At 37.2% G+C, this 16,592-nt stretch overlaps 1 protein-coding gene across 3 annotated transcripts in view; it reads left to right on the top strand.

Moving 5' to 3' along the window:
• The window catches only part of LOC110531286 (membrane-associated guanylate kinase, WW and PDZ domain-containing protein 3), a 132,939-nt gene that overhangs the window by 246 nt on the left and 116,101 nt on the right, over positions 1–16,592 (top strand). For all 3 annotated transcript variants that reach the window (XM_036989056.2, XM_036989055.2, XM_036989053.2), the window contains exon 1: positions 1–197. This exon is cut by the window's left edge and continues 246 nt beyond it. The gene's annotated coding sequence lies outside the window, so the exon portion shown is untranslated. The remainder of the gene's footprint in view (positions 198–16,592) is intronic.

Genomic DNA, 16,592 nt, shown 5'->3' with positions numbered 1-16,592 from the left:
CTATCTGCCTGCGCAGTGCAATGGATTTTTACCTATCTAATGTCATAGAGCACAGCCTGCGGTGACTAGTCAGGCAGCAGTACGCGGCACACCAAGGGACTAATAAATAAGATTGGACTATATATATTAATTATATAGCTGGCGTTAGCTGCAACGAGGAAAAACATCGCGGCAGGAACAAGGCTGGAATTATGAAGGTATGCCGTTGAAGCAAATGTGCATTTTGCAACGTGTTTTTTTTGTTTTAAGGCTGTTTTGTCTAATTGCCATATGCTAAGTTCCAATTTTCACCATGTATTCAACAATACGCTGTATTCAGAACATGCTGTCGTAATGAAGCGAGCGAGGAGGTTAGACTATGATGTGGTTCATTTATGTCATCGCCTATTGTGCTCCAATACGCTGCATTTGCTCCGCCGATCAGACTCGCCGTTTACTAGTGCTTTTACCCTTATAAGATGTACAATGGGTCCCCTATGCTCTCTGCTGATAAACTCTCCCCTATGCCGCAGGCTATCCAAATTGAACCGTCTGATGCCTTCAACACATCTGGCCAGGGATTACCAAGCATTTATTTACAATTATTGATACCCCTTTCAACATAACTCCGTGTTGCAATAGCCTGCAGCAGCAGCATATGTGGGCATAGTAATATTGTTTGTCGGTTTTGTCCAAAGGCCTGTGATGGTGGATGAACTGCAGTAGGCATATAGTAGTATATCAGTATAGTAGTTTGACAGTATAGGAGTATATCAGTATAGTAGTTTGACAGTATAGGAGTATATCAGTATAGTGGTATAGCAGTACAGCAGTATAGTAGAATAGCAGTATGGTAGAATAGCAGCATAGTAGAATAGCAGTATAGTAGAATAGTGGTATAGTAGAATAGCAGTATAGTAGAATAGCAGTATAGTAGAATAGCAGTATAGTAGAATAGCAGTATAGTAGAATAGCAGCATAATAGAATAGCAGTATAGTAGAATATCAGTATAGTAGAATAGGAGTATAGTAGAATAGTGGTATAGTAGAATATCAGTATAGTAGAATAGCAGCATAATATAATAGCAGTATAGTAGAATAGTGGTATAGTAGAATAGCAGCATAATATAATAGCAGTATAGTAGAATAGTGGTATAGTAGAATAGCAGCATAGTAGAATATCAGTATAGTAGAATAGCAGCATAATAGAATAGCAGTATAGTAGAATATCAGTATAGTAGAATAGGAGTATAGTAGAATAGTGGTATAGTAGAATAGCAGTATAGTAGTATAGTGGTATAGTAGTATAGCGGTATAGTAGTATGGTAGTATATTGGTATAGTAGTATAGTGGTGTAACAGCATAGTAGTACATCAGTATAGTAGTATATCAGTATAGTAGTATAGTAGTGTAGCAGTATAGTAGTGTAGCAGTATAGTAGTATAGTAGTATAGCAGTATAGTAGTATGGTAGCATATCAGTATAGTAGTATATTAGTATAGCAGTACAGCTGTATAGTAGCGTATCAGTATAGTTGAATAGCTGTATATCAGCATAGTTCAGTATAACAGTATAGTTCAGTATAACAGTATAGTTCAGTATAACAGTATAGTTCAGTATAACAGTATAGTTCAGTATAGCAGTATAGTTCAGTATAACAGTATAGTTCAGTATAGCAGTATAGTTCAGTATAACAGTATAGTTCAGTATAACAGTATAGTTCAGTATAGCAGTATAGTTCAGTATAACAGTATAGTTCAGTATAACAGTATAGTTCAGTATAACAGTATAGTTCAGTATAACAGCATAGTTCAGTATAACAGTGTAGTTCAGTATAGCAGTATAGTTCAGTATAACAGTATAGTTCAGTATAGCAGTATAGTTCAGTATAACAGCATAGTTCAGTATAACAGTATAATTCAGTATAACAGTGTAGTTCAGTATAACAGTGTAGTTCAGTATAACAGTATAGTTCAGTATAACAGTATAGTTCAGCATAGCAGTATAGTTCAGTATAACAGGATAGTTCAGTATAGCGGCATAGTTCAGGGTAACAGTATAGTTCAGTATAACAGTATAGGTCAGTATAACAGTATAGCCGTATAGTTCAGTATAACAGTATAGTTCAGTATAACAGTATAGCAGTATAGTTCAGTGTAGCAGTATAGCAGCATAGTTCAGTATAACAGTATAGTTCAGTATAGCAGTATAGTTCAGTATCGCAGTATAGTTCAGTATAGCAGTATAGTTCAGTATAGCAGTATATTTCAGTATAACAGAATAGTTCAGTATAACAGTATAGTTCAGTATAGCAGTATAGTTCAGTATCGCAGTATAGTTCAGTATAGCAGTATAGTTCAGTATCGCAGTATAGTTCAGTATAGCAGTATAGTTCAGTATCGCAGTATAGTTCAGTATAACAGTATAGTTCAGTATAACAGTATATTTCAGTATAACAGAATAGTTCAGTATAACAGTATAGTTCAGTATAGCAGTATAGTTCAGTTTGCAGTGTAGTTCAGTATAGCAGTATAGTTCAGTATAACAGTATAGTTCAGTATAACAGTATAGTTCAGTATAGCAACATAGTTCAGTATAACAGTATAGTTCAGTATAGCAACATAGTTCAGTATAGCAGTATAGTTCAGTATAACAGTATAGTTCAATATAACAGTATAGTTCAGTATAACTGTACAGTTCAGTAGAGCAGTATAGTTCAGCATAACAGTATAGTTCAGTATAACAGTATAGTTCAGTATAGCAGCATAGTTCAGTATAACAGTATAGTTCAGTATAACAGTATAATTCAGTACAGCAGTATAATTCAGGATAACAGTATAGCAGCATAGTTCAGTATAGCAGTATAGTTCAATATCACAGTATAGTTCAGTATAACAGTATAGTTCAGTATAGCAGTATAGTTCAGTATCACAGTATAGTTCAGTGTGAGCAGTATAGTTCAGTATAGCAGTGTAGTTCAGTATAACAGTGTAGTTCAGTATAACAGTATAGTTCAGTATAGCAGTATAGTTCAGTAAAACAGTATAGTTCAGTATAACAGTATAGTTCAGTATAACAGTATAGTTCAGTACAGCAGCATAGCAGTATAGTTCAGTATAACAGTATAGCAGTATAGTTCAGTATAACAGTATAGTTCAGTATAGCAGTATAGTTCAGTTTGCAGTGTAGTTCAGTATAGCAGTGTAGTTCAGTATAACAGTATAGTTCAGTATAACAGTATAGTTCAGTTTGCAGTGTAGTTCAGTATAACAGTATAGTTCAGTATAACAGCACAGTTCAGTATAACAGTATAGTTCAGTATAGCAGTATAGTTCAGTATAACAGCGTAGTTCAGTATAGCAGTATAGTTCAGTAAAACAGTATAGTTCAGTATAGCAGTATAGTTCAGTATAACAGTATAGTTCTGTATAACAGTATAGTTCAGTATAACAGCATATTTCAGTATAACAGCATAGTTCAGTATAACAGTATAGTTCAGTATAGCAGTATAGTTCAGTATAACAGTATAGTTCAGTATAACAGCATAGTTCAGTATAGCAGTATAGTTCAGTATAACAGTATAGTTCAATTTAACAGTATAGTTCAGTATAGCAGCACAGTTCAATATAACAGTACAGTTCAGTATACCATTATAGTAGTATATCCGTATGTCAGTATATCAGTATAGTAGCACAGCAGTATATCTGTACATCAGTATAGTAGTATAGTAGTATATCTGGACATTGGTATAGTAGTATATCTGTACAGTAGCATAGTTGTATAGTAGTTTAGTTGTACAGCAGTATAGCAGTATATCTGTACATCAGTATAGTAGTATATCTGGACATCAGTATATCAGTATAGCTGGACATCAGTATAGTAGTATATCTGTACAGTAGCATAGTTGTATAGTAATATATCTAAACATCAGTATAGCAGTATATCTGTACATCAGCATAGTAGTATATCTGTACATCAGTATAGTAGTATATCTGTACATCAGTAGAGCAGTATATCTGTACATCAGTATAGTAGTATATCTGTATATCAGTATAGCAGTATATCTGTACATCAGTATAGTAGTATAGTAGTATATCTGTATATCAGTATAGTAGTATATCTGTACATCAGTATAGCAGTATGTCTGTACATCAGTATAGTAGTATATCTGTACATCAGTATAGTAGTATATCTGTACATCAGTATAGTAGTATATCTGGACATCAGTATAGTAGTATATCTGTACATCAGTATAGTAGTATATCTGTACATCAGTATAGTAGTATATCTGTACATCAGTATAGTAGTATATCTGTACATCAGTAGAGCAGTATATCTGTACATCAGTATAGTAGTATAGTAGTATATCTGTATATCAGTATAGCAGTATATCTGTACATCAGTATAGTAGTATAGTAGTATATCTGTATATCAGTATAGTAGTATATCTGTACATCAGTATAGTAGTATATCTGTACATCAGTATAGCAGTATGTCTGTACATCAGTATAGTAGTATATCTGTACATCAGTATAGTAGTATATCTGTACATCAGTATAGTAGTATATCTGTACATCAGTATAGTAGTATATCTGTACATCAGTATAGTAGTATATCTGGACATCAGTATAGTAGTATATCTGTACATCAGTATATTAGTGCAGCTGTATAGTGGTATAACAGTATAGCAGTATACTTAAAAAATATAAATATATTTCACCTTTATTTAACCAGGTAGGCAAGTTGAGAACAAGTTCTCATTTACAACTGCGACCTGGCCAAGATAAAGCATAGCAGTGTGAACAGACAACAACACAGAGTTACACATGGAGTAAACAATAAACAAGTCAATAACACAGTAGAAAAAAACGAGTCTATATACATTGTGTGCAAAAGGCAACAATAACAATATAGTAGTATAGTAGTATATCATTATAGCGGTATAGCAGTATAATTGTATAGCAGTATAGCAGTTTGGCAGTATAGCAGGACAGATAGGTAAAACAGTATAACAGTATTGCAGTACAGCAGTATGTTGTACTATAGCAGTATAGTAGTATATAGTTCTATAGTGGTATGGCAGTATAGTAGCATAACAGTATAGTAGTATAGATCGGTATAACAGTTTAACAGTGTAGTTGTATAGTAGTATAGATCAGTATAACAGTATAGTAGAATAGATCAGTATGGTAGTATAGACCTGTATAGTAGTATAGTTGTATAGATCAGTTTAGCAGTATAGAATTATAACACTGTAGCGGTATAGTAGTATAGCAGCATATTAGTATAGTTGTATAGTGGTATCGTTGTATAGTGGTATAGTAGTATAGCGATATAGATGTATAGTAGTATAGATCGGTATAACAAAATAACAGTGCAGTAGTATAGTAGTATAGATCGGTATAACAGTATAGTAGTATAGATCAGTATGGTAGTATAGACCTGTATAGTAGTATAGTTGTATAGATCAGTTTAGCAGTATAGCAGTATAGAATTATAACACTGTAGCGGTATAGTAGTATAGCAGCATATTAGTATAGTTGTATAGTGGTATCGTTGTATAGTGGTATAGTAGTATAGCGATATAGACATATAGTAGTATAGATCGGTATAACAATGTAGTAGTATAGTAGTATAGATCAGTATAGCAGTGTAGGAGTATAGATCCGTTTAATGGTGTAGTTGTTTAGATCAGTATATCAGTATATCAGTTTAGTGGTATAGATTAGTATAGCAGTATATCAGTTTAGTAGTATATATCAGTATATCAGTTTAGTGGTATAGATTAGTATAGCAGTATATCAGTTTAGTAGTATATATCAGTATATCAGTTTAGTAGTATATATCAGTATATCAGTTTAGTGGTATAGATTAGTATATCAGTATATCAGTTTAGTAGTATATATCAGTATATCAGTTTAGTGGTATAGATTAGTATATCAGTATATCAGTTTAGTAGTATATATCAGTATATCAGTTTAGTGGTATAGATTAGTATATCAGTATATCAGTTTAGTAGTATATATCAGTATATCAGTTTAGTGGTATAGATTAGTATATCAGTATATCAGTTTAGTAGTATATATCAGTATATCAGTTTAGTGGTATAGATTAGTATAGCAGTATATCAGTTTAGTAGTATATATCAGTATATAAGTTTAGTGGTATAGATTAGTATATCAGTATATCAGTTTAGTAGTATATATCAGTATATCAGTTTAGTGGTATAGATTAGTATATCAGTATATCAGTTTAGTAGTATATATCAGTATATCAGCATAGTAGTGTAGATGGTATAACAGTATAGTAGTATAGATCAGTATACCGGTATATCAGTATAGTGGTATAGATGTGTATAGTGGTATAGATTTGTATAGCAGTATGGCAGTATATTAGTATAGTAGTATCAATCAGTATACCGGTATATCAGTATAGTGGTATAGATTTGTATAGCGGTATGGCAGTATATTAGTATAGTAGTATCGATCAGTATACCGGTATATCAGTATAGTGGTATAGATGTGTAGATGAAGTATGAGCATTATGATACAGGCTTTATGTCTGGAAAAGGCTCAGCTGTCACTGTTTCTTACAAATATCTGCAAACGTGCTCTAAGTATGCACTGTATGTGAAAATGTGGAACAGAGAGTGTGTATGTGTGTCCAAGTGCATTTGTTTGCAGGAGAGAGAGAGAGAGAGAGAGAGAGAGAGAGAGAGAGTGTGTGTGTGTATGTGTGTGTGTGTGTGTCTGTGTGTATGTGTTTGTGAGTGAGTCAGTGAGAGAGTGAGAGAGTGAGAGAGAGAGCGAGAGAGAGAGAGAGAGAGAGAGGAGAGAGACAGAGAGAGAAAGAGTGAGAGGGTGAGAGAGAAAGAGAGAGAGAGAAAGAGAGAGAGAGAGACAGAGAGGGAAAGAGAGAGAGAGAGAGAGACAGCGAGAGAGAAACAGAGAGCGAGAGAGAGAAAGAGAGAGACAGAGAGAGAGAGAGAAAGAGAGAGAGACAGAGAGAGAGACAGCGAGAGAGAAACAGAGAGACAGAGTGAGTGAGAGAGAGAGAGAGAGAAAGAGAGAGAGAGACAGAGAGAGAGACAGAGAGAGAGAGAAAGAGAGAGAGAGAGAAAGAGAGAGAGAGACAGAGAGAGAGATGTAAAAGTCAGTTGGAAGGTTTGATCTCCTGGTTAATTTGTACCCAACATTGCAACACTGGAAGGGTTGGTTCTGTAAGGTTATATCAGAGAGGTGACTGTAGTGAGTAATCATTATTCATAGGTAATCTAGCCTGCATTAATTATCCACAAAATGTGTATAGCATGATTCTGCTGGTGTTTTAACCTAAAACAATCAATGTGTTTAACCATTAAACCATTAAACCATTTAACCATTAAACCATGTAACCATAATTTATTAATCTATTTTTGGGGCCTTACAATATTTTCTTTGGGGGGGGGGGGGGGGGAATTGTACACAATGACACATCGTTTGGAATGTATTGTTACCTTGGTGTTCATCACCATACCAACCAATGGGTGATACGTGAGCCGTAACTATGGACACTTACTGTAGGTCTGCCATGTGGTGTTAAAGACAGTCAATCCCTATTGCAGATCGGTAGACAAATTACGCATCATTTGCAATCGAGTGTTTTCCTTGAAGTCCTGTTTTCCTGGACTTCAACAGACGATTTGTCGATGATATCAGTGTCACGCCCTGATCTTTTGTTTTCTTTATTATTTTGGTTAGGTCAGGGTGTGACAAGGAAGGTTGGTTTAGTTTTTGTATTGTCTATGTGTTTTTGTCCTGTCCAGGGTTTTTTGTATATCTATGGAGTTTTGGCGTATTGTCTAGGTATACGTAGGTCTATGGTGGCCTGAATTGGTTGGTTCCCAATCAGAGACAGCTGTTTATCGTTGTCTCTGATTGGGGATCCTATTTAGGTTGCCATTTTCCATGTTTGGTTTTGTGGGTTATTGTCTATGTGTAGTTGCATTGTCAGCACTAGTTGTTTATAGCTTCACGTTCGTTTTGTTGTTTTGTTTGTTTAAGTGTTCTTTGTTTTAATTAAAGAAGAATGTGTTCCAATCACTCTGCGCCTTGGTCTCCTCGTTACGACGAACGTGACAATCAGTGGTATTTACCAATGAATCTGGATGACTGGTCTATGTATCTTGGGGTTCCGACACTGTGATGACCGATCAGACGCGAGGGCACTGGAGGGTCATCCTTCATTAGTCAGTCAGCATTTAGCTGCACTCCTCCATCCATGTTGTCTTTCCCGTCCCTTCTATCTGCTCTCTTCTTCAGCAACTATACTCTGCGTTACCTGACCTGCCCTCCTTCGTACTTTCTCTTTTCTTATTGCTCTCCTTCAAAACCATCCCTATACTGGTTCTACCTTACCTCTCTGACGAGCAGCTCTCTCCTGTTTTATACTGGTTCTACCTTACCTCTCTGACGAGCAGCTCTCTCCTGTTTTATACTGGTTCTTCTACCATACCTCTCGGACGAGCAGCTCTCTCCTGTTTTATACTGGTTCTACCTTACCTCTCTGACGAGCAGCTCTCTCCTGTTTTATACGGGTTCTTCTACTTTACCTTTCTGACGAGCAGCTCTCTCCTGTTTTATACTGGTTCTTCTACCTTACCTCTCTGACGAGCAGCTCTCTCCTGTTTTATACTGGTTCTACCTTACCTCTCTGACGAGCAGCTCTCTCCTGTTTTATACTGGTTCTTCTACCATACCTCTCTGACAAGCAGCTCTCTCCTGTTTTATACTGGTTCTACCTTACCTTTCTGACGAGCAGCTCTCTCCTGTTTTATACTGGTTCTTCTACCATACCTCTCGGACGAGCAGCTCTCTCCTGTTTTATACTGGTTCTACCTTACCTCTCTGACGAGCAGCTCTCTCCTGTTTTATACTGGTTCTACCTTACCTCTCTGACGAGCAGCTCTCTCCTGTTTTATACTGGTTCTTCTACCATACCTCTTGGACGAGCAGCTCTCTCCTGTTTTATACGGGTTCTTCTACCTTACCTTTCTGACAAGCAGCTCTCTCCTGTGTTATACGGGTTCTTCTACCATACCTCTCTGACAAGCAGCTCTCTCCTGTTTTATACTGGTTCTTCTACCTTACCTTTCTGACGAGCAGCTCTCTCCTGTTTTATACGGGTTCTTCTACTTTACCTTTCTGACGAGCAGCTCTCTCCTGTTTTATACTGGTTCTTCTACCTTACCTTTCTGACGAGCAGCTCTCTCCTGTGTTTCCCTACTCTCCTGTTGAACGCGGAATGAGGGACAGCTCAGTTTGTTGAAACGTCTCTGGAAAAAAGTGTTCTATTGAAAATGTTTGGTTACTAGCTACCATTTGAATTTGATTCCCGCAACGTGGTTGGCATCTTGTGCTGGGACCGCTACTATCTGTCCAGGGATCCTGCCTACCAAGGGCCCGAGGAGCTGCTTAGCATAGCAGCTAGCCTAGCTACTAGCTGGCTATCAAAGCTGGCAGGGTTTCCTTGGGGGATTGAACGTAGCCCGCAACACAGTTAGCCCTTGTGGCTGGGACCACGGATTGTCCCGGGCATGTGGATATTTTAAACAAACAAAAATAATTCTACAATCAGTTGTTACAACAACAAGAAAATACCTTCAAGTTTCCAAATACTGATGGATTCAACTAATAAAAGAATGGACGACCTGACCAGAGAGATCCAGGACCTGAAGAAGAATTTTCAGTTCTCCTAGGGTCAGCTCGATGAGTTTAAACAGGAGAACAGCAAGGTGAAAAGCAATCTGTAAGTCATTGAGAGAGGACATCAGTTCTGTGTGCTACTGTTACATGATAACAACGACAGATTAATCAGATTAGGGACAATCAAGGAGGAACAACATGGTTGTGGACGGATTTGCAGAATCTCCACATGAGACCTGGGCCGAGTCTGAGGACAAAGTGAGGGTATCTCTGAGAAACTGAAGATGGACCACAGCCAGATTGAGGTGAAGCGCTCCAACAGGACTGGAAAACCCAGGCCCAGGTGACAGGCCTAGGCCAATAGTGGTCAAGTTCCTGAGGTTCAAGGACAAGGTAGGTGTTCTGGAAATAACCAAGAACTTGAGAGGAACGTCAGGACTATCCTGAAGCTGTGCGCCACCAGAAGAGTATAGAACTGATCCCAAGAAAGCTGCCGGAGCACGTGGGGACATCCACTATGACAGGCTCATTGTCCACCCTTTCTCCCAGAAGCCTGGAATAAATGAGAACGCCAAGTCTATGGGTTCGTAGCTTCAACCCAGCAACACACACACACGCACACACACACACACACACACACACACACACACACACACACACACACACACACACACACACACACACACACACACACACACACACACACACACACACACACACACACACACACACACACACACCAACTGATTCATCGACTGCTGAATGTACTTGTTTTCTCTTGCTTAGTTTGCTCTTTTCCTTATTATGTCTATCTCTGATAAGCAACCCAGGAACGGGCTGGAAATATTAATATATGTAGCCTTAGAAATAAGGTTCATGAAATCAATAACTTGATAACATCAGGTAACATTCATATATTAGCCATTTCTGAGACTCAGATAATTCCTTTGATGATACAGCAGCATCAATACAAGGATATAACATCTACAGAAAATACAGGAATGCTTATGGGGGAGGTGTTGCTGTATATACTGTATATTCAGAGTCATATCCCTGTAATGCTTAGAGAAGATCTAATGTCAAGTGTTATTGAAGTGTTGTGGTTGCAGGTTCACTTGGCACTTCATCTAAAGCCTTTTCTTTTGGGGTGTTGCTATAGGCCACCGAGTGCTAACAGTCAGTATCTAGATAATGTGTGTGAAATGCTTGATAGTGTATGTGATGTGAACAGAGAGGTCTACTTTCTACAGGAACATGGTCATCCACATGTATCGATCACATTTTTACTAATACTGTAGAACTAAAGTGTCACGTCCTAAAAGCCATAGAGAGGCTTTTATTCTCAATTTTGGTTAGGCCAGGGTGTGACTAAGATGGGCATTCTATGTTCATTTTCTATGTTTTGTATTTCTTTGTTGTTTGGCCGGTCTATCGTTGTCTCTGATTGAGAACCATACTTAGGTAGCTTTTTCCCACTGGGTTTTTGTGGGTAGTTGTTTTCTGTTTTTGTGTGTCTGCACCAGACAGAACTGTTTCGGTTGTTCTCTTTGTTGTTTCACTATTCAGTGTTCTATTTTATTGAATAATGATGAACACGTACCACGCTGCACCTTGGTCCTCACCTTCTTCCACCAACGGCTGTTACATAAAGCTGTATCCGTACCCATTGGATGCAGTGATCACAATATAGTTGCTATATACAGGAAAGACACGTTTACAATAGCTGGGTCTAAAATAGTGTATAAGAGATCATACAAAAGATTTAGCTGTGATGTGGATGATGTTAAAAATATTTGTTGGTCTGATGTGATTAATGAGGAGCATCCAGACGCTGCACTTGATGAATTTATAAAATTGCTTCTTCCAATTATTGATAAACAAGAACCTGTTAAGAAACGGACTGTTAGAACTGTTAAGGCTCCATGGATTGATGAGGAATTGAAAAACTGTATGGTTGAAAGAGATGGGGCAAAAGGAGGGGCTAATAAGTCTGGCTGCACATCTGACTGACTGGCTTACTGTCACATTCGTTGTATAGAAGAGACCAAGGCACAGCGTGATGAGAATACATTCTTCCTTTTAATAAACAAAGAACACTTAACAAACCAACGTGACGCTACGCACAACGAGTGCTGCCAAAGGCAACTACACAGACAATAACCCACAAACTATCCAAGGCATATGGCTACCTAAATATGGTCCCCAATCAGAGCCAACGATAAACAGCTGCCTCTGATTGAGAACCAATCTAGGCAACCATAGACATAAAAACACCTAGACTGGAAAAAAGCCCCATAAACATACGAAAAACCCTAGACAAGTCAAAACACATATACCCACCCTCGTCACACCCTGACCTAACCAAAATAATAAAGAAAACAAAGATAACTAAGGTCAGGGTGTGACACTTACTGCAAATTGAGAAATTATGTGACTAAACTCAACAAAAATAAAAAATAAACGGTATTATGAAAACAAGATCAATGATATAAAGAATGATGGAAAACTTTACTTTGGAGTAATTTAAATTAAATTTTGGGCAGAAAGACAAAATCAACTCCATCTTTCATCGAATCAATTGGCTTAATCATCACAAAACCATTTGATGTTGCCAATTATTTTAATGATTACTTCATTGGCAAAGTGGGCAAATTTAGACAGGAAATGATTAATGAAAGAAAAGCATTGTAAGTTTGAATTTTGTAAAGTTAGTGTGGGAGAGGTGGATTTTTTTTGTTTTGTTATCGATCAATAATGACAAACCTCCTGGCATTGACAACTTAGATGGAAAGCTACTGAGGATGGTAGCTGACTCTATAGCCACTCCTACTGAGGATGGTGGCTGACTCTATAGCCACTCCTACTGAGGATGGTAGCTGACTCTATAGACACTCCTACTGAGGATGGTAGTTGACTCTATAGCCACTCCTACTGAGGATGGTAGCTGACTCTATAGCCACTCCTACTGAGGATGGTGGCTGACTCTATAGCCACTCCTACTGAGGATGGTAGTTGACTCTATAGACACTCCTACTGAGGATGGTAGTTGACTCTATAGACACTCCTACTGAGGATGGTAGCTGACTCTATAGCCACTCCTACTGAGGATGGTGGCTGACTATATAGCCACTCCTACTGAGGATGGTAGCTGACTCTATAGACACTCCTACTGAGGATGGTAGCTGACTCTATAGCCACTCCTATCTGTCATATCTTTAATCTGAACCTAGAGGAAGGTGTTTGTCCTCAGGCCTGGAGGGAAGCCAAAGTCATTCCGCTACCCAAGAGTGCTAAAGCGGCCTTTACTGGTTCTAATAGCAGACCTACTGTATCAGCTTGCTGCCAGCTCTTAGCTTGCTATGCACACACACACACACACACACACACACACACACACACACACACACACACACACACACACACACACACACACACACACACACACACACACACACACACACACACACACACTCACACAAACACACACAAGTTAATGTTTTAAATGTCTGTAAATTGTGAAGTCTTTTGTCTGTAATGAGTTTTCCGTTATGTGTCGGACCCCAGTAAGTCTAGCTGTCGCCGTTGGCGTCGGCTAACGGAGATCCTGATCAAATGAAAATATCTGATTGTTGTATTTGTCTTTGATAAGTCCTTACCAGGGGCTTAACTGTGGCTATGCAAATGGTCCTAGACAGGTGTTATTAATATGGACTGTTCTACATTTTGGACAGCAAATTTAGATGTGCTTATGATATTACAGACTGCTTTTTTAAAACGATTAAATGTTTAAAATAATCAAACATATAGATTTCTTATAATTACATTTATTAAAAGCTCAAACCATAAGAACATGTTCATGAGTACGTGGCATGAATCTACATCTATGGTGTGAGGTTGTTAACTTTACATAGCCTGAGATACAGTATAACTTTACATAGCCTGAGATACAGTATAACTTTACATAGCCTGAACTACAGTATAACTTTACATAGCCTGAGATACAGTATAACTTTACATAGCCTGAGATACAGTATAACTTTACATAGCCTGAGATACAGTATAACTTTACATAGCCTGAGATACAGTATAACTTTACATAGCCTGAACTACAGTATAACTTTACATAGCCTGAGATACAGTATAACTTTACATAGCCTGAGATACAGTATAACTTTACATAGCCTGAGATACAGTATAACTTTACATAGCCTGAGATACAGTATAACTTTACATAGCCTGAGATACAGTATAACTTTACATAGCCTGAGATACAGTATAACTTTACATAGCCTGAGATACAGTATAACTTCACATAGCCTGAGATACAGTATAACTTTACATAGCCTGAGATACAGTATAACTTAGCCTGAGATACAGTATAACTTTACATAGCCTGAGATACAGTATAACTTTACATAGCCTGAGATACAGTATAACTTAGCCTGAGATACAGTATAACTTAGCCTGAGATACAGTATAACTTTACATAGCCTGAGATACAGTATAACTTAGCCTGAGATACAGTATAACTTTACATAGCCTGAGATACAGTATAACTTTACAAACCCTGAGATACAGTATAACTTTACATAGCCTGAGATACAGTATAACTTTACATAGCCTGAGATACAGTATAACTTTACATAGCCTGAGATACAGTATAACTTTACATAGCCTGAACTACAGTATAACTTTACATAGCCTGAGATACAGTATAACTTTACATAGCCTGAGATACAGTATAACTTTACATAGCCTGAGATACAGTATCACTTTACAAAGCCTGAGATACAGTATAACTTTACATAGCCTGAGATACAGTATAACTTTACATAGCCTGAGATACAGTATAACTTTACATAGCCTGAACTACAGTATAACTTGACATAGCCTGAGATACAGTATAACTTTACATAGCCTGAGATACAGTATAACTTTACATAGCCTGAGATACAGTATAACTTTACATAGCCTGAGATACAGTATAACTTTACATAGCCTGAGATACAGTATAACTTTACATAGCCTGAGATACAGTATAACTTTACATAGCCTGAACTACAGTATAACTTTACATAGCCTGAGATACAGTATAACTTTACATAGCCTGAGATACAGTATAACTTTACATAGCCTGAGATACAGTATAACTTGACATAGCCTGAGATACAGTATAACTTTACATAGCCTGAGATACAGTATAACTTTACATAGCCTGAACTACAGTATCACTTTACATAGCCTGAGATACAGTATAACTTTACATAGCCTGAGATACAGTATAACTTTACATAGCCTGAACTACAGTATAACTTTACATAGCCTGAGATACAGTATAACTTTACATAGCCTGAGATACAGTATAACTTTACATAGCCTGAGATACAGTATAACTTTACATAGCCTGAGATACAGTATAACTTCACATAGCCTGAGATACAGTATAACTTTACATAGCCTGAGATACAGTATAACTTAGCCTGAGATACAGTATAACTTTACATAGCCTGAGATACAGTATAACTTTACATAGCCTGAGATACAGTATAACTTAGCCTGAGGTACAGTATAACTTTACATAGCCTGAGATACAGTATAACTTTACATAGCCTGAGATACAGTATAACTTAGCCTGAGATACAGTATAACTTTACATAGCCTGAGATACAGTATAACTTTACATAGCCTGAGATACAGTATAACTTTACATAGCCTGAGATACAGTATAACTTTACATAGCCTGCGATACAGTATAACTTAGCCTGAGATACAGTATAACTTTACATAGCCTGAGATACAGTATAACGTTACAAAGCCTGAGATAAAGTATAACTTTACATAGCCTGAACTACAGTATAACTTTACATAGCCTGAGATACAGTATAACTTTACATAGTCTGAGATACAGTATAACTTTACATAGCCTGAGATACAGTATAACTTTACAAAGCCTGAGATACAGTATAACTTTACATAACTTATCCTGAGATACAGTATAACTTTACATAGCCTGAGATACAGTATAACTTTACAAACCCTGAGATACAGTATAACTTTACATAGCCTGAGATACAGTATAACTTTACATAGCCTGAGATACAGTATAACTTTACATAGCCTGAGATACAGTATAACTTTACATAGCCTGAGATACAGTATAACTTTACATAGCCTGAGATACAGTATAACTTAGCCTGAGATACAGTATAACTTAGCCTGAGATACAGTATAACTTTACATAGCCTGAGATACAGTATAACTTTACATAGCCTGAGATACAGTATAACTTAGCCTGAGATACAGTATAACTTTACATAGCCTGAGATACAGTATAACTTTACAAAGCCTGAGATAAAGTATAACTTTACATAGCCTGAACTACAGTATAACTTTACATAGCCTGAGATACAGTATCACTTTACAAACCCTGAGATACAGTATAACTTTACATAGCCTGAGATACAGTATAACTTTACATAGCCTGAGATACAGTATAACTTAGCCTGAGATACAGTATAACTTTACATAGCCTGAGATACAGTATAACTTTACATAGCCTGAGATACAGTATCACTTTACAAAGCCTGAGATACAGTATAAACCTTATTTTTTTCTCAGCGGCCTGGAACTCTGAGTTGTCGTCTCTTCCCTCTAGTCTCAATCCCCACGTGTATTAATGTGTAGTAGTGGTGTTTTATTATTGAGTTGAACACGGCTGCTGTCTAGCCAGTCCTCACCACGTGCTCCTCACAGCGTAATGTTGCCTAGTGACTTGCTCTTCTCTGACAGGGAGAACCACAACCATTATGATCTATGACAGGGAGAACCACAACCATTATGATCTATGACAGGGAGAACCACAACCATTATGATCTATGACAGAGAACCACAACCATTATGATCTATGACAGAGAACCACAACCGTTATGA

Source organism: Oncorhynchus mykiss, chromosome 9 (assembly GCF_057628025.1).
Source record: "Oncorhynchus mykiss isolate SJ-2025 chromosome 9, ASM5762802v1, whole genome shotgun sequence".
Taxonomy (NCBI): Eukaryota; Metazoa; Chordata; class Actinopteri; order Salmoniformes; family Salmonidae; genus Oncorhynchus; species Oncorhynchus mykiss.
This window is presented reverse-complemented; position numbering and strand designations above follow the sequence as displayed.